Here is a 23,598-nt window from a genome sequence, read left to right as displayed (position 1 = left end):
CTGATACCATTAGATTAGATTAGATACCGATTCTGATACTTGTGCTGTGGGTATCAGCCATATACTGTGTGTATATACACAGTTAGACAGCTGAGAATATTAATATCAAGTATTGTCCCCCCTCTATGAAGGGAGGCTGAAAATCACAGGACATGTCTGTTCTGATGATACAAGTCAGCAGTCCTGAAAGTCAGCGGTCCTTCTCCGGGGCAGAGCTCAGTGGGAACCGGGATCCCACGGCATCGCTTTGGTTTGTGAGCGATATATATATACGTATCTGGTATAGGAAATTGAAATTGAACAACTCTACATACATCCCATTCCTTGAACACAACATCTCACCTTGGCCTCAAGTTTGATTGTCAGTTTGTTAACACAGTGACTTCACAAAATGCAGTTTTGGCCTGCAAAAAACAACACCTTGAGGAAACGTCTTCAAGTTTGGTAAACTTTTCCACTTCAACTCACTATATTTTGGAGGTCAAAAGGTTACAGCTGTATCAGAAAACAGAGATGTAACTTAAAGGTAGTCAGAGTGGAGGAGGCAGACAAACTAACAAAGCGCTGATTCTGGTTATCCATCTACCAGTTCATTATGACTGAATCATGCAATCAGAAAACAGAGAGGGAATAAAACCAAGTGTTGTGTGTTTACAGGAATGCTGGCTGCTTCTCCGGGGTCATCCCAGTGACAGCCTCACAGCTCAGCAGCATCGTGTTGTGCATCTTCCCTCTTGCTCTGAAGTGTGCCATTTAGAGCACACCAAAATAAAACTGCAGCGTGCAGCTTTCATGTGTCTGGAAGGGAAATGAAGCTCAAAGCCAACATTACATAAGGTGTTAATATTAACATCGCTATTGTGAGGAACGTGTGTGGGTGGGAATGATAATGCAGCTCCTGTCACTGTGGTGTAAAAGGAGCCAAACACACACACACACACACACACACACACACACACACACACACACACACACACACACACACACACACACACACACACACACACACACACACACACACACACACACACACACACACACACACACACACACACACACACATAAAAACACACTTTCATGTACAGCTATCTTTGTACGGACCAATCACTGACATGATGCATTCCTTAGCTCTTTAACCTAACCTTTGTAATCAGAGCTAAATGCCTGACCCTCAAACAGGTGGTTAACCCTTTGGCCTCCAGAATGTCAGTCCCAACAAACACTAACCTTAGGACTATAGTGAAATAAAACCGCACACAAACACATCAGGTTTTTTGGGGGGGCGGCTGTGAATCTGGAGGCAGGCAGGTCGTTCACTAACCGGAAGGTCATTGGTTCCAGATTTTGATTCCAGATTCCAGAAACGGCTTTGTTTTGAAATATATGGGCTAGCCATTTGTTGCACACACCCTAACCCTTGCCTTAAAGGGATAGTAGCATTTTTTTAAGTGGGGTTGTATGATCTACAAATACCCCAAGTACTTTAATTGCAGTAGAAGACTCTCTGCACTCCTCCTGTTAGCAACGCCAGCCCATAGCCCTGCCCAGAGATTTACAACATACAGTGTTGTGAACAGACCCAAAGAAACGGCCTATTTTCGCAGCCTAAAAGAGGTTATACCTGAAAAAAAATACACAGTTCCATTGTTCGCTATAATATAATTTTTCCAGCCCCTCAAAGTGCAGGAAAAACGCAGTTTTTATTCGGACTTAACCAACTGCTGATCGGCGGGCGCTAACCGTGGGCGGAGGGATACGTGAGTTGGTTAGGTCCAAATAAAAACGGTGTTTTTCCTGCACTTTGAAGGCCTGGAAAAAATTATATTATAGCGAACAATGGAACTGTGTATTTTTTTTCAGGTATAACCTCTTTTAGGCCGCGAAAATAGGCTGTTTCTTTGGGTCTGTTCACAACACTGTATGTTGTAAATCTCTGGGCAGGGCTATGGGCTGGCGTTGCTAACGGGAGGAGTGCAGAGAGTCGTCTACTGCAATTAAAGTACTTAGGGGCAATTTGTAGATCATACAACCCCACTTTTTTAAAAAAATGCTACTATCCCTTCAAATGAACATGTCAGCACCAAACATCATCTTTGTTTCTATATGTGAGTCTGCTGTAGTGAAATCTTGGTAAAATAATGGTAGGCTACAGCAAGGAATTGTGGGAAGGCATTTCTCACACTGGGAGGTCCAGTGTTCCCTATATGCTAAGAGAGATAAGATAGGAAGCTCCTTTGCTTATCATTTAGAGAAGTGGACCAGCTCTTATCATGACTGCTGCTCAGATACTTCAGCTCATTTCACTCAGTTTGAACCTTCCCTACGAAAAACACAAGACTTTCCGACCACAGCCTGAGAATCCTTGTTTTCATCTACAAAACGGTCACATAAGAGGATCGTGATGAATCATGGGAGGATACATCGTGACTGATGGGATCCAAACAGAGTGGCAAACATGGGTGTTGATGTCATCATTTCTGAAACAGTATCTGTCTGTCTGGTTCAAATTGGCTGAGCAGAGATTGGTGGACTCAGGAGTGGATGTAGTATTAGTGTGTATGTGTGGATGTACTGTAGCTTCAGCTAGCTCGCAAGGCATTTACACACTTATACACAAACATGCAATACTGAAACATGGTTAAATTGTGTTAAAGACATGTGCAAGCTGCGGTATACACACATACAGACACACACACACACACTCTGCAGTGGTGTTAAACTGCAGAGAATAGGCCTGGAGGTGCAGCTGATCAAAGTGCTCCTGATAAGTCCTAACAGAGTGTATCAATTGCCTGTGTTTCGCTGCTCTCCCTTTGTGGAGGGGGGGCTGTGGGGGTTTACACCCCCAGCAGCACTTTGGCAAATGAAGCCTCTGACTTTCCCTCTGTAGCTAATCAATTAGCAGCCTCCTCCTCTGCTGCCTGCTGTCTTCGTCTTCCTGCTCTTCTTCTCTTTTTGTCTTCCGTTCCAAGTGTTTAATCAAAAATGATCGTTATGACAGTTTCATCGCTTCTCTAGACGCAACAGTACCGTACTACTGAAAATATCATATGATCAGTCTTTTTGGCAAGACATTCTCATATGGCTAAGAATTGCAATTCACAATTTTAATCACGATCTGCATTCCGCTTCTGCTCTGAATTTATTTTGAGGTTGTCAGCACGCCGTTATTCTTCTGTCTTCTTTGTACAAATTGTATCACAACCAGTATGTTTAATCTGAACTATTCATTTTGATAGTATCCTACAGTTTTATTTTATTTTATTTATATTTTTTATGAGATGCTATATGTAGGCTAGCTAGTCCCTGCTAACCTGTAGGAGGCATCAGGTCCTGTGGGTGGACTGTAACTGGAGCTGATGTCAGCACTGCTCTTGTTTGGCTTCCATGTTATGATGTAGGCTACATGTTCTGCTACACCAAGCCCACTGAGGCTGCAGAGCAGAACATGGGAAGCCATTGCTAGCTGCAATTAGCTTGCTAGCTGCAGTTGGAGGGCAGTTTGACAGTGGTCTGGTTTAGGGGTGCAACGGTTAATTGTTAAAACGGTAAAATTGTTAACAAAGATAAGTCGGCAATACATTTATTAGTCGATTCGTTGGTTACGTCATCGCCTGTGTTTTTGACACTGTGGAGCCGAACTGAACGTAGCTCCTTCCAATCCAAATTGCGAATGGGAAGTGTATGTGTGTGCATGGGGGGCTGTTCAGATGTAGCGTCTTTTGTGCACACAAACCCATTACAATTAATGTAGACGCGCGTCAAGTGTGCTCACAACCCAAAGCGATGCCGTAGGGCTCGCATTTGATGCGGATCCTGGTTCCCCCTCGGCCTCTGTCTCTCCTACTGTTTCCCACTGAGCTCTGGCCCGGGGAAGACGTTGCCTCCGAAATGTAGAATGTGTATTATAGAAGAGACACTTACATTTCAGGACCGCTGACTTGTATCATCAGAACAGACATGTCCTGTGATTTTCAGCCTCCTTTCATATTTAATAGAGGGGGGACAATACTTGATATTAATATTCTCAGCTGTCTAAATAAGCACCATTGAGTAATGCACATGGCTTCATAATCGGATAAGTCGATTAATCGTTTCAATATTAATTGATAGATTAATCGACTTTCATAATAGTTGTTAGTTGCAGCCCTGGTCTGGTTATAGCAGCATATTTTTCAAATTTAAAGGAGCTTTTAATGATGCAATCTGGACTCTGAAGTGCATCATGCCGTGCAGCAACCACAGGAAATGCAATATGTGTCTTACAGAGGATAGAGCTGACATGTCTACAATACCTAAGGTTTTTCTGAAAAAAATTGACATTCACTAAAATCGTTATTACTCAGCATTTGAAGCAGATACAAACATGACATAGAAAGGATTTACAGTGTGATATACTCTATAGTTTATTGTGTTTTTCATGTTTATACACATTCGGGTAAAGCCACTGAGTTACAATAAATGGCACATGTTTAAAGCCTAACATGGTTTTTTATTTCATGTCTCTATCTGCCTCGAAGGCTGAGAAATACTTTAGAGAGACAGCATCACATCAGGTGAATCTTTACCTCTGGCTGGCCATTATGGCTCTTACCGACCCTCCTCCTCTGACAAGTCCAGCCCTGAGCCTTCACCAGCCACTCAGGTGGCTGCTGTACACTGCATCAGTATCACTTAGGGTTGTCTTCTTGAATATGTGAGAAAACCAGGACACACATTTGACACAACCTGGGAAAAAGGGGAAGTCGTTAGAAGGAAACAAATGAGGTTTTATTTGAAACTATGAAATTATAAATTAGAAGTAAATCTTCACCCCAAAAAACTGGGACAATTTGTGACCCGAGAAAGAATAATTCTTTTTCGGGGACAGTTGCTCAAAAAAAGGAGAATAATCCTGAGGAAACTAGGACAGCTGGCAACAGTGGTATCACTCCTTCAGTCAGGTTGGCAGCCACTGTCTGAGCTGTGGCTTTAAAATCCACGAAGAACACCAAAACAACAACAATTCCCATATCATTTGAACTCTCTGGTAGGAATTTCAGTGAATGGCAATTCTCTCACATGTTTTAAAGGGGAACTATGCAAGTCCACTCGCTTTTCCCGCTGCTTTGCTAACCATGTGCATTTGTTTTCAACAAAGCCAGCAAGAAAACAATCCATGAAGTGGTGAATAACGTTATTTATCATATACGCGTTACAATGTGTGTACTATAAATTCTCAAATAGAAGCCCGGGCTTTTATTTGCTTCAACTGCTGACCTGAGCCGGCTTATGTTTTAGACAGGCATCTGGCTTTTATTTAATTTAGAACAAATCTTATGCTCAGCAAAGATGGGAAACACTATCAAATCGTTCTATTGTTTCTGTTTGAAAGAGTAAGAATAGCAGGAAAGAGCTGGATCCAGAGCAGCATTCATTTAGAAGTTTAATCAGCACTGATTACACTTATTCTAAATGTGTGTTCCAGCCATTGACTGTATATAGGCTCCGGCTTATATCTCGGGTCTGTCCGAGCTCTCAACAGACTGGGCCGGCCTGAACAACACAACCGGACGTGCCGGGTTTGGGCCAAAAACATATACAAATAACTTGGGTCGGAACATGGGTTTGCTTTTTTTTGGCCATGTTGGGTCCAAGTTTCAACACCCACGGGTGTTTTCAGGCCTGTTGAGGACTCTAGCACAATAAGCTGCTTAGAAACTGCTCAAACGGGCCATCATGGGCGTTGATAGGTTTTGTACATTTACAAGAATTTGCAGAAAATAGAAATAGACCCAGCTTCTAATTGAGACTGGCTTTTATTTGCTTAAACCTGTAGCCAGTACAGGAGACCGGTGTCTATTTGAGACTCTGCTTTTATTTGAGAATTTACGATATTTGTGTAGTGTAATCTGTCATAAAGAAGAGATTACAGGATACAGGGCGCATTACAAAGTTGGTTTTCAGCCAAGAGACGCTAGGTGGAAGGCAGAGAGCCTCCATTCTCCCTGGAACAAGTTACAAGTCATTTTATTTAACCACCACAATTACTCCAAAGCTGTTTAATCGAGGTAAAAAATCCTGCATAGTCCTCAAAAACATTGAAATCATGTACGACAGGTGTTTGTCTCATTTTAGTGGATTAATCACTGGGCTCTTGTTGTGAACTCCAGCGCTGCCTGGACTAACCCTGTTCTAAGTCTCCATGTTAAGCTATGCTAAGCCCTTAGCCCCACAGCTAACACACAGACATGAGACTGAGATCGATCTTCTCATCTCGCTCTCGGTGAGAAAGAAGTTTGTGATGATCTGAGACCCAGATGCAGTTTTTGGACTCAGCAGATTCAGATCAGCTGCTGCTGGTGTGTGTATGTGTGTGTGTGTGTGTGTGTGTGTGTGTGTGTGTGTGTGTGTGTGTGTGTGTGTGTGTGTGTGTGTGTGTGTGTGTGTGTGTGTGTGTGTGTGTGTGTGTGTGTGTGTGTGTGTGTGTGTGTGTGTGTGTGTGTGTGTGTGTGTGAAGGGGGAGAGGTGAGCGAGAGAAGAAAGGGATGGCTGGGAGGAACGGAGGCTGGTGTGCACGTGTCCGTGTGAAAGTGTGTGTGATGTGTGAGTGTATTAGTATGTATGAAGAGTGTAAATGGAGAGGCGCATACTGCTAGCGTAAGGGACTTCCACGGCACGCCGGCTTCGCCTCGCCTCCACTCTGCTCCGTCCGCATATTCTATCCCTCATCAATAAATTACATATTAATGCCTCCACACACACACGCACACACCAGCCCCCACCTGCCCTGCACTAATCCACCCGCCCCACTTCTGCTCTCCTTCCCTTTTTCTACCTGTCTGCCCTGCTCCCCACTTCTCTATTGTTTCTCTTCCATGTAGCACTTGTATCCGTTGGTTTGTTTCCTTCTTCTCTTTGTTCTTTTCTTTTTATTTTATATTTATGATATGTCACAATAGTATAAGTCTTGACAATCATAAAATTTCACCTGCTTGCTGCTCGTGCTTAATGTGAAAGAGCAGAGCGCATCAAGAAGGTCAGAGGAGGAAACATCAGAGAGACTCTGATTCATGTTGATAGATTCATGGTGTTGACTGATTATGTCAATCATCACATGTATTGCATTATTAATCAGTTGTATTTGTTTATGTAGAAGAGAAACCCGAGCATGCCAAATGTGGATTATGTAAAAAGGTGGTGTTATATGGTGCAAAACAAAAGCACAACCAAACCAAAGGAACGTGAAGCAAGTGGGAGGTCCAGTGGATAAGAGAGTGAAAACAGGGATGGATGGACTTGATTACTTCAAGTGCAGAGGCCAGGTACGTCCATACATCTATAACATAAATTTAATCTAAACAGAACAGAAGCAACAACCAGGAACAAACAAAACCATGAGCCAGGTCAACCAGAGGCCATGTCTGCAGACAAATAGGCTTAGATATTTCCTTATATGCAAATCCTAATCTGAACAGTTACTGTAGGTAACCATGGCAATTCTAGTCTCTAGTCTAATTCTATTTTTAGTATGCTTACATCCCAAAATCTTAAAAAAGGTGATCTGTCGTATGTATTTATTTTATGTTTTTTTTTAAATATATATATAACTTAGCTTACTTGTTTCATTCATACCACTGCTCTTTTATTGCTTTTACACACCCCTAAATGGTTAACTGGCAGATCTTATTTACTGAGAGCGTGCAGTGGTTTGATGACTCATTAGTACTGTAGATGGAGGTTTTCCCAGGCCATGATCCTGCTGCTAGATAAAGATAGAGGATGGATAAAGGTTTTTTTTTGTATGTTTAAATGAGCAAAGGGAATTACAAAAAAAGGTATCAATAAAATGAGATGAGAAAGTTCTGTTTTTTTCCAGGTAACCAACATAGAAGCTAATGGATATTCTGGATTCCTGAACCTGAGATGAGACAGGAAGAAGTATAAAGTTGTATGCCCTAAACTGGAAAAAATAGGGTGGGTTATTTAAATCTCCAGTTTACCTATGGCTATGCTTCTGCTGCTACTCTGCTGCTGCCTTGCTGCCCATGAGGTTTTTCAAACCCACCACCTCCCCAGCATCCACCTGTGGTCTATGTCTCTTGGTTCCCTGTGGGGGGTTCGCTTAATTCCCTGTAATGTCTGTCTCATATTCGTTCCCTGAATGATCTGCTTTGATCATTCAGGGAACGAATATGAGACAGAGCCTGACGCCAAACCTGCTGCAGCCATGCTCAAGAATATGCTACCCATGCTGTGCTTCAGCTTGCTATGCTTACGCTCAATAAATGATTTCTTCTCATTCCAGAGTTGTCTGATCCCACACGGAAAGAACCTATAGGTTTTAATATAGGTTTGAATATATGTGACATACATAGAATTGGCTGTTTTCATATATACGCATATGCTATATATATATGGTGCATACAGTATATGGTGCATATATGCGTATATGCACCATATATGCAGCATATATGCACAGATAAACTGCAAATAAGTTTCATTTGTGTGCATATATCCTCATGAGGATATATGCGCATATATGCACCATATATATATATATATATATATATATATATATAGCATATATGCGTATATATGAAAATGCCCAATTTTATGTATGTCACATATATTCAAACCTATATTAAAACCTATAGGTTCTTTCCGTGTGGGATTGAACTTGAAATATAAGACAGGAAGTTTCTGTAATTTGGCTCCTGGATTGCAAACATGTATGTCCTGCAACAAATTGATATTGTGTATTCTGTAATTCTTTATTAATTCCAGTTTTTTTTTCTCCAGTGCCCATGTTAATGTGAAGAACAAAGACTGGGGAAAGAAAAATGAGCTGTTGATGGGCTGTAAACATCGCTGTGAAATGCTGAAATGAATCTGTTGCCATCTGGGGTTTAATGATATTCAGCCTGCAGGTTTCTACCTCTCTAAAGTCTGGACCAGTCCTGACTCTGTACTTCTGTGTATTATTGTTAATAATCAGATTTTTAAAAAGTCACCGCCCTGTTTCCTGCTCTCCCTCAAATCTCTGGTCCATCTCTTTCTCTTCAGCTATTTCCCCTCTCTCCCCTTTCTCATCTAATCACCCCCCCCCCCCCCCCCACCCCCAACACTGACACACACACATACACACACCCATCCCGAGGTAGCTTTCAGTGAGAGATATATTAATGTGGCAGTTTAATTAGCGAGAACCCACATGGCTATTGATTATGCACTTGCCTGGGGTAAAGTTTGCCTTCTGCTCCCAGTCATATTGATCTCTGGGTGGGAAGGAGCACACCAGGAGTCGCAGAGTTCGCATATCAATTGGGTGAAACCTCAGAGCGTGCACAGCCGTAGCGCTCGCTGCGTCTCTGTAAACCAACAGTGTGAGGTTAGATACACAACCGACTGTCGGCCATGACTTAGAACCTAAAAAAGACTTGTTAATCTTTGCTGTTTAACCACACTACTGAGCGGGCACTTGCTTTTCTTTGTACTTCTACACCGCTCCTCTCTGGAGCGCAACAGGTCAGTGAACCAATCAGAGGAGAGGAGGCTCTAAGCTAGTGATGTTTGATACCACAAATGTCCTTTCCGATCCGATACTGAGTAAAATTCAGGCTGGTATCGGCGATACCGATCCGATTCTGATACTTTGTGCAAATGCACCTAATGTGCCTGGTTAATCTAATAAAATAAAAAAAAGTAGTGTATTTCAAGTCATAGCTTCATAAGTATGCAAGACTTCAGAGTAACGTATTTATTTTAAACTCTGAACTATATTGAGGTAGTGGCCTCATTTAGAATATAGCCGAAAATAGTGTTTGAAATACTAAAAAAAGAACATAAGTAAAATAATAAAACCATAAATTAAATAAGAAAATGATAAACAAACATATAATTCGTTTTATTCATTCATTTATAATATTATTTATAATTTTCCCACAGATATTACAGACTTCGTCTTCACCATTTGTGGCACTGAGATAGCTCCACACCTGACTCCTTTCCGCTCCGCCATTGACTCTACACAGACTGACTTTGTGAGCAGCTTGCCGCTGCGCCTACACGTTACGCACTTACCCAGGTGGAAGAAAAAGTAGTTCCTACCAACCGCGTTGTCATTTAGACAAGATCTGAATAGTTTAGTTACTTTCCACTGTGTTCCTGTTAATGATATACATTACCACAAATGACTGAAGTATCAAAAGTATAGATAATTTCATTTGAGTATCGATTCTAGAGCATACCGACCTGGTATCGGAAGTATCGATATTTCAGTATCGATCTGCACATCACTACTCTGAGCATCTTTTCTGGTTGGCTGGCAGTTTTCATAGTGATCTATAGTGATTAAAATCAAATTCCAGGTGAGAAACCGCATTTTGCACAGTTGGAAAGTGCATGGGTCCCAGTGGGCGGGGCTTGATGAATGCTTTGTTGTGACATCACAAAGTCACAGGAAGTTCTGATGGCTGTTTTTTTCTGGATTCAGGCTGTGTGCATTTCTTTATGGACATTACGTAATGCAGTGGTACTACTACTAAAATACTGTGGTACAAAAATATATTTAATTTCCTGCCCTCTTGTGGTGGCAGCTGGTAAAATACAGTATTAGAAAATTACCTTGACAGTCTTATCCAGTGGTTCTCAACATGGGGTCCGGGGACCCCCAGGGGTCCTTGAGAGGGTTCAAGGGGGTCCCCAATTCTAACACTTTTTTTTTTTTTTTTTTAATTTGTGTCAATTTAGGAGTCCTTGATGTAAAAAAGGTTGAGAACCACTGGTCTTATCTTCCCTTGTTTACTTACTGCTGACACCATATATATTACCAAATGCTTGGCACCATGTGGAGGATCTGTAGTATAGATAGATAGATAGATAGATAGATAGATAGATAGATAGATAGATAGATAGATAAAGTGAAGTTCAGGTCCAGCACTCAGTGTAAGTATTTTGCTCCACTCAGGTATTTCAGCATGCGTAATGGATGTTGATTAACTCCAGGCTGAGCTCGGCATTAGATTAAAGTTTGAGCTTTCTTGCATATGAAACTCTTAGTTGAATGCTGAACGGTGCTCGTAATGTTCGACGACTGCTCCGAGCTGCGGGGCCGGCGCTGAAAAATGAACACGCAGCAAAGAAACTGATTAGGGTCTCTGGATCAGTTTTCCGCGGCAGTCCGTGTTCGCAAAATAAGATGGCTGTTTGATTATAAAAGGCTAAGTCAAGACAACTCTAAAAAACATCCATCTTGGAGAAATCACATCAGCATTTTGGCAGCTTGTTCCTTTTCAGCACAGCTTGCAGTACGCTTTTGAAAGCCAGCCAAAGAGAGGCAGAGGGAGGGAGCTGGGGGAAGACCTTAACTCTGTGACAAGGATATTAAAAGGCTTTATAACATTCCCGTCTATGTCTCCACTTCACTGCTGTAGCTTTAGGCTCTTTAGCCACAAATGGCTCCGAAAGGTCAAGCTAACATGTTATTTGGGCGCAGATAATCTCCCGCTGTGAATCCAGTTTCATCTAGAGACTCGTTCTGTCCTCTGGGCAGACATTGCTCTCTCTTTCACTGTGTCCTGAGTGTCTGCAATCCCACCACGGTCCATCCATATATGACCAATACAGACACGGCGTGCCTTGCATTCCCTCTGAGCAGACATAACTAACTATAGCACCCTGACAGTGTGGCACATGTAACATATAATACACTTTTTCTATTAACCTCTCCAGCCCATTGTCGAGGCTGAGCTGTTTTAGCTGCAAGCAGATCTGAAAGGTCAAATTAACAAGTGTGAACTGCTGCACCAGGCCTCAGAATTCTAATATAGAACACCTCTGGATTTATGGCACTGCCACAAAATGGTCAAAGTGGGGTGGTGTCAGTGGGCTTGTCCTGTTTCAACTGGAGAGCTTAGTGCCACTGGTGGACAGAAACAACAGCAAAGGCACAATGACTACGGCTGGGTGATATGGCAGAAAAATGTATCATGATATACTGTAAGTGTTGACTAAATCATTAGTTGTGTCCCTCTTAGTTCCTCAGTAACTACTCTAATTTATTGTAAGTGTTACCATGAAACTTTCTCGAGGGCCACATAAAATTGTTTGTCAGGCCGGGTCTGGCCCTCGGGCCTTGAGTTTGACATCTATGTAAACTATAGAGACAGTATTATATATTGTCCATCCACATACAGTACAGTCTGTAGACTGTGTATACACCGGCCTCCCTTCCCTGTGTCAGTGCAGCTTACGGCGGTCGTGTGTGTCAAGTGGGAAGCTGCAGAGCGGTGAAGGACCCAGTCCACCATGAAATCTGACCCAATAGACTGATATGTGTGAAATAATTCATGAGCACTAGAGGACAGAGAAGTGACACATGTGAAGCGCACGGTGTGTGTGTGTGTGTGTGTGTGTACAGGCTGCTGTTTGCTCACGTACGACTCCCACTTGGCTTTTCGATGATAAATATTAATCCTCAAAAAAACCAGTTTGGGTAGAGTCGGAGCTCCTGCAGCTCCAGCAGCAGCAACAGCAACAGCAGCAAGAGGAGAGAGCGTGATGAGAGTGGGCAGGAAGAGGCCTCGGCACAGCCACCGCCGGCACGGGAAGCCAGCCGAGGAGCTGCGAGGCTGGAATCCAGTCGCCTGAGGCTGAGCTGATCTAATTGGCAGCTGTCTGACATGTCAGGCGAGTCAGCGCTGCCATTTTGGGTCCTGATCAAAGGTGAACACTGGCTGTTATGGTGGAGGGGAAAGGGAGGGGGGGTTGTTGCTACCAGCGCTGGGATGAAGGTCCAAATCCACTCCATTAGGACTCGGCTACACCCTTGATTCTCTGCGTGTGTGTGTGTGTGTGTGTGTTAATGTGTGTGTGTGCCAGTCTGTCATGATCAGACCTACGCCAACTGATGGCATGTCACTTTTAGCAGCTTGTTATCACTGAGGTTGTGACATCATTAGGGATGGAGTAATGTGTGATAGCGCACTCGCACGCGCACACATACACAGACTTATTCATTGTTAGTGAGGACTGCTGATGTCTGCGCTGATAAAATCATTATATCAGATCTGGAGTCTGTCCTCCTCACACCTGCACTTCACTTGTTGATTTGTAGCTACTCCTTAGAATGTGAAGAACTGACCACAGTCCGTCAGTTGATTGCGAGGCAAAGCCAGTAAATCTCTCATTAAGAAAAATAAAAGTCACTGTGATGTCACCAGTTTTTTTCCCACCGCCCGCCACTAATAGTAGTAGGCTACCGATCCACCGCACAGAGATTAACTTCATCCCTGCTGCATCATGTCATCAATTATTTCTCTGCTCTCTCTTCTGTTTTGTCTTTGCTCTCTGTGTTTGACAGGTCGGGGAGTTTGTAGAGAAACAGAGTTGAAAGCAGGAAGGTGGATTTCTCCTCTTCATCTGTCCTGCTCAAAGAGAGAGAGAGAAAGAGGTGGCAGGCGGCTTTGCCCCCACAATGCTGAAGGTGTTTCTTTTCTTTCAAATTCAAAGGAGCATCTGTATAGAAATGATCTATAAACCGTATCATATAGATGCATTTTGGAGAATGCCTTTTTATATTCGGCAACTGACTCATACTTATGGTGTGTTCCAGGCAACCCGTAACTCGTGTTTTTCTGACCTGTTCCTATGGTTACCCGTTGGAACGTACAGTCAAACTCGTAACTTTCCCACCTGTGAACTCTACTACTGTACTAGATCGATGTACTCCCAGTTCCCAGTTGTAACTCGTAACTTGCCTGGAACGCTACAAAGTCGTAACCAGTGTTGGTAATAACGGCGTTAGAGTATAACGGCTTAAGGTTTAAGTTCGGTTTAAGTTCAGGAAGTAGTGGAGCTGTGCATAAAGCCTATTCAATCAACCTTTATTTAACGGGAGCATTGAAAAAAAAAAAGTTTTAAAGTAACGAAAAAGTTACTTTCTCAGTAACGCATTACTTTTTGGTTTAAGTAACTGAGTTACTAACTGAGTTGCTTTTTAAATGAAGTAACTAGTAACTGAACGTGCTCCCTGTCTTCATGCTGTATAGATGCCGTGTACAGTTATATAAATATCAATTTCTCTTTTATAAAGAAGCATTTTATGGAGCTAATTTATTCCCTCATTCTAGGGAAGACGTACTGGTGTGAGCGGAGTTGTGTTTTGTTTTGTTTTTTAGTTTAGTTTTTTTCACGTTCTATTTTTCAGTAACTTGCACAACACCGGTTTGTAACTGGTGACTTGATGTTGTGACTTACGGGTTCAAAAGCCTGCCAGGAAGACACCATTATTTATTTAGTATTACTATGGGCGTGTATTGTCACTAGCGCTGTCTTTTAAAAACTCACCCCTGTGGATCCTGTGAGTGAGCTCTTCCATGAAAATCAACGTCAGCCATAGTAACTGAATCACAGGCTGTCTTCGAAACTGCATACTATACTGCTAGTACGTACTGATTTGGCCAAAATGTAGCATGTAGTATGCAGTATGCAAACAAAAGTAAAATCTGCAGTAAAAATTTTGCCGGATGTTGTACTGGTACTACATTGCGTACTCCCACAATGCAATGCGTCCCTACCCTCTCACCCTAACCAAAGATGGTTTAGAGTAATGAAGTATCTTTGCCCTGTACCCAAACCGTGTCATGTAGTTTAATAAAATAAAATAAAATTGAATGCAGACTGATCGGTTCATTGTAAAACATGTATTTATTACGGTGGCCCTGAGGTGCAAATCACAACAGCAAATCAGAAAACACAACAACAAAAGAGAAAACACAATGGCAAATCAGAAAACACAACTGCTCTTCTTTCCAATACATATGATCATCCAAACAAACTAACTTGGCTGCCACGGTTGTTAGATTTCACCAATGAGACCAACATTTATCTTCCAAAAAGAATTGAACCAGCCAGAGGTGTAGTTAAGTTAAGACCTGTAGTTAATCGGCACCCTTTCTCCCCCGGGATGACGACGGAGGTTGACCGGCCAATCACCTCAGGAGACCGGCTGCTGCCTCTGGGACGAGCTGCTGCTCCCACAGGTGGCTCATCACTCAGTCGAAATTGTTGCAACACATTTCCAAACAGGCGTTGTTTGGATAAACTGACAACATGCGGGGGATCTGGGGAACAGTTACTTTCTTGCATGAAAAAATATTGAAACTTAAAGCAGAAGTAAGCGGAATGTTTGTGTTAATATAAGTCTTAAATAGTTATATCTTCCGACAGCAATCACTTATATAGAGTGTTTGGTCTGAAACACGGGTCTGTCAGTCACGCTGCTCTGCTGTAAGCCGAGGAGAAAACTTTCCTTGTATCCTACAACCTTTATCCAATGAGGAGAAAGAACGGCATGAAGGGCTGTGTGTGCAGCCAAGGGATGCGCGTGAATGTGGTGACGTAGGGACGAGGACCAATAGATCCATGACGAGGACGGGGACTGCTATCTCCATCGGCTGACAAGAAGCTAGCCAAAACGACCGGATCGCTTACTTCTGCTTTAATAAAGTGATATATTACAGTTTTTCTCAATTGTTTACACACAATTACTGGTACTTGAGACACAATGACCTCAACATCGAACTCATGCACCAACTCCCTGAACCAATTCTGCTAAACTACAAGCAATTAGTTACAATTCCTGCTTTACACTCAAATTGCAGTTTGGCACAAAGGAAATCTCTTGTTTTCACAAGTAACACACTGTTATTCAAAATTCTAAAGTTAGTTTCCCTACTATGCAGACTGACTCATCACATGGGCAAACACCTGTCATACAGTTTTACAATTATCAATCAGAGTTTTAGCATAAAAGGGCAACAGGCAGCTGCTGGCACCAAAAAGAGGCCCCAGCATTTTGACCGAAAGAGTAACGGAGGTCCGTGGGTATAGTCACAGTCACGAGGTAGCCTACCAGTAAGGAGAAGTGACAGCGTGTGGCGGTTAGCGGTACTGAAGTTACAGTAAACTCACTCGCCCATAAAAGACGTGCTAATCCACTTGCCAAGTGGTCATTGACCTCTTGGCGAAACGGTTAGCATCGTCCCGGGTTCGAAACCCACTCAGGACAGGTCACAGAACAACAGCGGTCACATTTATATATATACTAAGTTATATATACTTATACTCATGCTAACTTTTAGTTCCTTTTATATTTTAGTTTTTATCCGTCTCTGGTGTTTCCTCACAGCAAATTGTTGAGACACACAGAACCATAGGTGTTGTTTTCACCAGGTAATTGAATTAGACTCCTACAAGAGTCTCATTGTCTGTTTCCTATACTGGAGAACTGAAAAACCTGTTTTAGCTGGTGTTTGGTGGAGAGGAGCCCTGCTGAGATGCTGACAGCTGCAGAAAACAGAGACAACAGAATCTCAGGGAGAGAGAGAGAGAGAGAGAGAGAGAGAGAGAGAGAGAGAGAGAGAGAGAGAGAGAGAGAGAGAGAGAGAGAGAGAGAGAGAGAGAGAGAGAGAGAGAGAGAGAGAGAGAGAGAGAGAGAGAGAGAGAGAGAGAAGACTCATTAGAACAAAGCATGAGTGCTGTTTGACGGAGCAGGAGGAGGAAAGGGAGGCGGGGAACAACAGTAAAACTAAGGCCGGGGCTATTTAAAAAGGCTTAAATTAATTGAGTTTCTGTTTTTAACTGCCATGTAAATGTGTACACACACACGCACACGCACACACACACATTCAACAAAACCAACCGGCGATGATGCAGAGAACAAATCAAAGGATGAGAGAAGGGTGATTAACAGCTTAGAAAGTTGAGGAGGAAGATGAAAGAGCAGGCATGGGGAGAGACGGAGGGAGAGACGGAGGGGAAGAGCTCCATGTTCCAGGCACAGTGCTGCTGCTGCTGCTGCTGGAGGAGACGTTCACAATAACAGTCTGGACTTTGTTACAGCACTGACAGTTCATCCAGCCTGGATCTCTCAGATTTTTTTAAAAGTTATACGAACAGAAGATCTTTGCACTATTTATATCAACTTCTACCATTATAACCCTTCCAGCGTTGGGGTGGCTGTAGGCCAGGAGGTCCTGGTGCAGCTACTTTGACATGTGGACTGGAGGAGCCGAGGAGCAAAGGGTGTTTTGTAGTATTGTAGTACTCGAGACCATATTTTCAAGGTCTTGGTCTTGTCTCGGTTTCGGCCGAGCTGGACTCTGGATTTTCTTCTGAAGACCACAGCTGCAGTGTCGTCTTTAATTTAACCACCAACGTCTCTCGCTCACTTTGGTTTATGTAATCTAGTTCAATAACTTTACAATAATTGAAATAGTTCTACAAAAGTGTTTGTGTAACCATCTGAAAAATGTAGGGTGTCAATTTTATATGAGATGATCTTTTCTTTTTAGCTGAGGAATAATGTAAATATCAAGCCACATGATTATTATGAGTACTGGCACTGAATACAGTAATGGTCTTGAAAATGGTCTTGCATTTGTCTGGTCTCGGTCTCGGACTTGGTCTCGCCCCTCCTCGGTCTTGACCCAGTCTCGACCTCCTCAAAGTCGTCTTGGTCTTGACTCGTGCTGTGTCTCAATTCAAATATTTCCATGAGTACACTGTAATGTATATAGTATAGCCTACTATACATACGTCTGTAGTGCGCAAAATTTGACGGTTGGTGTTGTCTCAAATCGAATACTGATGTTGATAGCAACTGTTGCCAATGTTTTTCTTTATTGCCCGTCAACTCATCTACCGGCTTGTTTTGTTTGTTATCTCAATTAGCGATAATGAACGCATTAGTCTTCCTTTTTTTTCCTCTTTTTTTGCTTGTGTGCCTCACATGTTTAATGTGAGGTGGAGAATTTGCCGCCGCGTCAGTTGGCTCCTCTTACCGGCGGAAAACACTGGCCTGCCGGTATGTTGTTTCACATATTATATTCCACTACGTAGCCACCATAGCGATCATTGAGGGTGTGAAGTGTCCATCGTTCCACACTACTTACAGTACACTGTATTTTGACATACTTGTGAATTGAGACGCACTTACATACTCAAAATACATAGTTTAAAGGTGTTCAGAAACGGCCGTTTGTCCTGCTTTTCGCGCCTCCTTCTACGAGTTGCCACGAGTTGCCGCACGAGTTTACCCGAGTAAGGAAAACGAATTTGATTGGTCGATATCGAGCGGGCGGGATATTCAGTGTTTGGGGACCGAGCTCGGTGTGTGTATGTGTGCGAGTGTGTTTAGCTAATGTAGCTCACTGTTAGCTCGTAGGCTTGCTACGTTATAGTAGACTTGTAGTTCTTGAGACCGGTCTTGGTCTCAAGACCACTTTTTTGTGGTCTTGGTCTTGTCTCGGTCTCGACAGTGTTTGGTCTCGGTCTCGGGTCTCTCGGTCTTGCAATGTCTCGGACTTGCAGAACGGTCTTGAAGGGATTTGTAGCCTACAATATCCAGGCAGGCATGCTTCTTTTTTTTTAGATATCATTATTTATGTGTCACAAAATGCATTTTGTGACACAGATGCGTTGGCACTCATCCTCTCACGTTCTATAACTCATGCGAATAGCAAAATATGGTGTAACTAGTTGGTTTTTTATTTGGTCTCGTTCTCGGTCTTGAGCTCAACTGGTCTTAGTCTTGACTTGGTCTGTCTTGGTCTTGGTCTTGGTCTTGATACTCTCTGGTCTTGGTAGTGTCTTGGTCTCGGTTCAGGCGGTCTTGACTACAAGTCTACATTATAGCTTGCTAACTTAGCTAGCTAGGCTAATGGACAGCAGGGATCCGGAGGAGGAGAGTGGAGTAGGGACGGAGGAGAGTTTGTGCCGGTGGTGGTGGACGAGTCTCTTTGTTTTTCTAAGACGTTTGATTGACGGATGACAGATCCAATATCATTGGCTGATGAATCGTGAGCAACGTGATGCATAATTTGTGTGCCTGCATAATCCAATGCGAGAAAAAAATACTAAACTTCATCCCGGATTTACTCGAAAATAGAATTTTGCACAAAGTTTGGCCTACATTGTCTGATAGATGAGTTATTACACTAATTTTATGACCCAGAGTGCAATCAAATTAATTTTTCTTTTCTGTACACCTTTAAGTATGAAAGTATTAGAATTGAGAAACAGCCTCAGCCTCAGGTTAGATGGTCTAGAAGAGTACCTGCTTTGTCTAGTCCGCTTGAAATTTACTCAAACCCTGGTAGGCTATGGTTCGTTTGAGGCCTCAAAGCGGTCCGACCTGGATCCAACTCAGTAGCAAAAAGCATAGGCTCCCCACATGGGAACACGCTCTCTCCTTCTCAGCCGTCTTGAAGCAGGTCCTCTTTGTTGTAACATTATGTGAACATAGCATTGTGAAACTGACGTTATGCTGTGAAGGTGTATAAACCAGATCATTATCTGCTTTCCCCCGCCCCAGATGTTTCTGACCAGCGTACATGTGGCTTTGGTTTTCTGTGGACTGAGCTCAGAGAGCTGTTCCCACCAGACATCCTATAATGTGTCTGCCTGAGCATGTTATGCTAGTGTTACCTCTCATACCTCCACAGACTAAATTAACAACTGACCCCACCCCCACGGCAACAGAGACCCCAGAAATGCCACGGTTCTGCCGAGCAGCGCAGTGGCACTTCCTCATCTTAAATAGGTGTCCTACCTGCTTATGCACAGCCTCTGCGACGTCTATGCCACTGTAATATATTTGTCTGTCACTCCTTTGCTTTCCCCCTGAGTAGCTTGATGAATGTACCCATCACAATAATTCCTTACACAACCCCCCCCCCCTCCGACACACCAGCACCAGAATAAGAAGCAGAGAGAGGGGCACAGTTCCTACAAGGTCTGGATGTCTTATTGAAGACAGAGATAGTTAGTTAGTTAGTTAGTTAGTTAGTTAGTTAGTTTTAGTTTATTTCGGACATGTTAAAAGAAATGTTGCAAAGACAACACATGAACAAAAATAAAATAATTGAAAATAAAGATAATTTGAGTTTTTTTGTTTGTTTTTTCATATCCGAAAGGGAGTGGGAAGAAGTAAAACTTATTTACTCCCACTCCTTATTCATAAATTATCTATCAAGCCTCCTTATCATTATAATCTATACAATAAGTTAATTTATGAGTTTATCTAGCTGGATTTATTCCAATATTATCACTAATCTTTATCTCTCTAATATACAAGTACATATAGATTTATTCTAACATATTGTATTGAATATTCGACCATGTAATGACCAAGTAAATTTAGCTCATGGATCATATGTGAGATGTTCCCTCTGACTGAATCCACCTGTGGTAAACTCAGATGATTGGACAGTATGTGGGAAGACACACAACTGCCTGTCTATAGTGAAGTCTCACATTAGCTGACAATGCAGATCGAATCATGAACCAGGAGGAAGGAACAGGCTGCAGGGCTCAGATTGTATGGGCTCAAAATTATTTCTGCTGCTAAGAAGCAGTCTCCATCATTCTGACATAAAAAAAAAAGTCTTAAATAACCAGGACCTTTCTGGAACTGGACCAGGGCTAAATGAGACTCAAGATAGAAGACAGGAGACCAAGAACCTGATGGTCTCTCTGAGCTCCAGAGATCCTGTGAAGAAACTTCCAGAAAAACTGATCAGGGGCCAGTTTTCTTAGTGCCCTAAGAAGACTGGGAAGGTATACTGTATCTTACCAAAGTCGTTGACCTTTCTATGCTTGGTTCCCAAAACTGTTTCTCAGGAGCTTCCTCAAGAATGACTTTACTACGAATGACACAAGGTGCGCTGTCCACGAGAAGGTGCTGAAATTGACTGAAATTGACTTGCAAGCTTTGCAAATAAAACATCAATCAGATGCTTATTATTATAAACTACAGCTCTTCTGCAGTTGTTCAACTGGAGACCACCAGTAGCCTTGTTTAATTACTGATGCAATTCATAATTATATATATATTTTTATAGCCTAATTAGACCCTAATTGTTGGACATCTTGTTGATGACTATCAATAATCTTATTAGAATAACTAACCAAATGTCATTGTGAGAAGGTGAGGTGAAAGATTGTGCAAGGTTAAAAGACGTTATGTATTGTTTATTCTGGTGTATAGTGATGTTAATGATGTGAATTTTGGACCATTATAGTATTTGGTTTGCCCCCACAGTAATGGTTTGTCCCAACTGAGTTAACTCACAGCTGTATTTAAGGGAGCGGCATTTGGCTTCCGGGAGCTCTGAGGAAAGGTGCTCTAGCCTGGTATGAGGCTATGAGGTCATCCGTTCTAGCCTGGTGTCTTTTTTGTGCCTGTTTTTGCCCTCAGAGGGTGTTTGATTATTGTTGATTTTTTGTAAAAATAAAAAGCCTTGTCTTTTGGCACCTGAAACTTCGCTGGCTCTGTTTTCCAACCTCTATCACCTAAATCTGGCTTGCCCTGATCCGCTTTACGTGGGGAGGCTGCTCCGGTCCCTTACAGTCATCTTATTAGTTGAATAAAGCTTCTATTTCTATTGATCGCACATGTTTATTTAGTGAAAAATGACTGGTGAACCACAGTCGCTGTACCATAGGACAATATCAGTTTCATGCGCAACACTGATTTCTAAACATGGGTGTGGCAACATGAGTTGAAATATCACTCATATACAGTAGCCTAAGAAGAGTCTAAGAGCTCCAGACCAGGGAAGATATTCTTAGCAAAGTATGCTTTGGGAAACTGTTAAGACAGAGAAAAGGTAAAGGTGAAGAGTGACGTAGTGTTACGAAGGCTTTGGGAAACCAGCAGGGACACAGGGAGAGGATCTGCTGAAAAGATACTCCCCAAATTCAGATGTCTAAAGGTTGTGATGCTAAACCCAAGAAAACTCTACCATCCAAACCACATCATCTCCTGGAGAAACATCTTTCCATCTGTTGTCATAGTACTGTACTGTGACTGACTCAGCTGAATGCTGATCACCACACCCTCTGGCCTTTGCTCCACATCACCTAGACCTTTTACGTTTTACTTCTTCAGAGGCCACAAACCTGTGCAAGACTGTAGACAATGAGCTTCCTGTGTGTGAGTTACTCTGGTGTTTTGTTAAGTTGAAGAAGCTTCTACCCTCAGGCTCTGTACAAGTAACTGTCAGTAACCAGCTGCTCCTCGGGGCAGAGGAGCAATTCATCTGAAACTAACTTGAAAATGTTCATTTGTAGCAATTGCAAAGAAGCTCTAAGAAACAGGCTAGATGCTCATCTTCGCCATTAGCATAGAACATGATTGTTTTTAATTAGAATTCAGGTTTATTCAAATAAAATGGCCATGTGAATCAATGCTGTTGAGGAGAGAAAAAGGCACTGTTTCTTTGCAACTCTGCAGTCAACCGAGAACAAGAAGGGAAATGATCGAAATGTCTGGACTCACTAATTAGACCGGGTTCATTTTGGGTTAAAACTTAGCCAAGGTGAGGGCTAATGCAGGCCAATTCAGCCCAACAATGGTACAATTTATGCTTAAAACTAATCCAATTCAGGGTCAAAGCTTGGCCAATTCAGGATTACCACTGGTCCAATTGTTTTACAGACACCCCCTCTCTGGTTTTTGCAGTTAAACTTGGACTTTTTATGGTTTTGTGATAGAAGATGATGTTGAAGTTGTGACCTCCTCTTACCTGATGACTTCAGGTAATTGGTTTCCGAGATGTTTGTTTGAATCTTTGCTTCAGGTGTGTTCTCCATCTTGTTCGCAGTTCTGAACCACCTCACATCTTTATCTTTACAGTATGACCCCCCTCATCCGTCTCTGTGCTGTATCTGTGGTTATCTGTTGGTCTCATGGGGCAAAGGGAGGAGGAAGGAGCTGGAGGGCAGGTGGAGTAAACAGACTATCCCCTGGCAACCCATTAGTTGACAAGCCCCAGCCTCCCAACCCTCAGCCTGCCTTATAGGCCCATAATTAATTAGCGGGAAAGGTAGCGCACAGGGAGGAAAAACACAACCTACCTTCTTTCCCCATCCTTCCTTCAGGCCTTCGGATGCTTAAAACTAAATCTTTTTGCACAGTAAACCACCAAAACACATCCAAATAATGTATCATATAGCCAAACACTGGCAGTGGGAAGGGTCTCCAACCCCCTCCCTCCTAAAAGTTAATGTTTTTGTGAAGGCATTAGTGGTTTTGCTTTTAGTTTTTTAAAGGAATAGTGAGTTTTACACACCTCTAGACGAGGGTGGAGTGGCTACTGGGAGTATCAATAGACTGTGGTGTGGCCCAGGAAAGTAAGCTGATTGGTTCAGAGGGACTCCAATGGTTCTGCATTGCAAAAATGGATTTAAATTCCCTCAACACATCCAACCAACAACATCCAGCTTCAGAAATCATTGGAGCTATTACATTTACCAATACAGCCAAACAGCCACAGAGCAGTACACTCTTAGAAATAAAAGTGCTAAATAGCATATAAGGTTCTTCAGCTTGTCCTCATAGGAGAACCCTTTTTTGCTCCTGGTAGAACCTTTTTTGCTTTTCCACTAGTACCTGGTACCTGGAATCTGGTACATTTTTGGTAACACCTCAGCCCTGGTTCCAAGCAAGCCGAAGCGATACTAAACGTGACATCAGCCGACTACCACCCACTGATCTGTGCCGAGACTGTTGTTATTCTCTCATGTGAGTTAAATGGCTGCTGTGTGGGAAGA

The sequence above is a fragment of the Trachurus trachurus genome (genome assembly GCF_905171665.1).
Source record: "Trachurus trachurus genome assembly, chromosome: 8".
Classification (NCBI taxonomy): Eukaryota; Metazoa; Chordata; class Actinopteri; order Carangiformes; family Carangidae; genus Trachurus; species Trachurus trachurus.
This window is presented reverse-complemented; position numbering follows the sequence as displayed.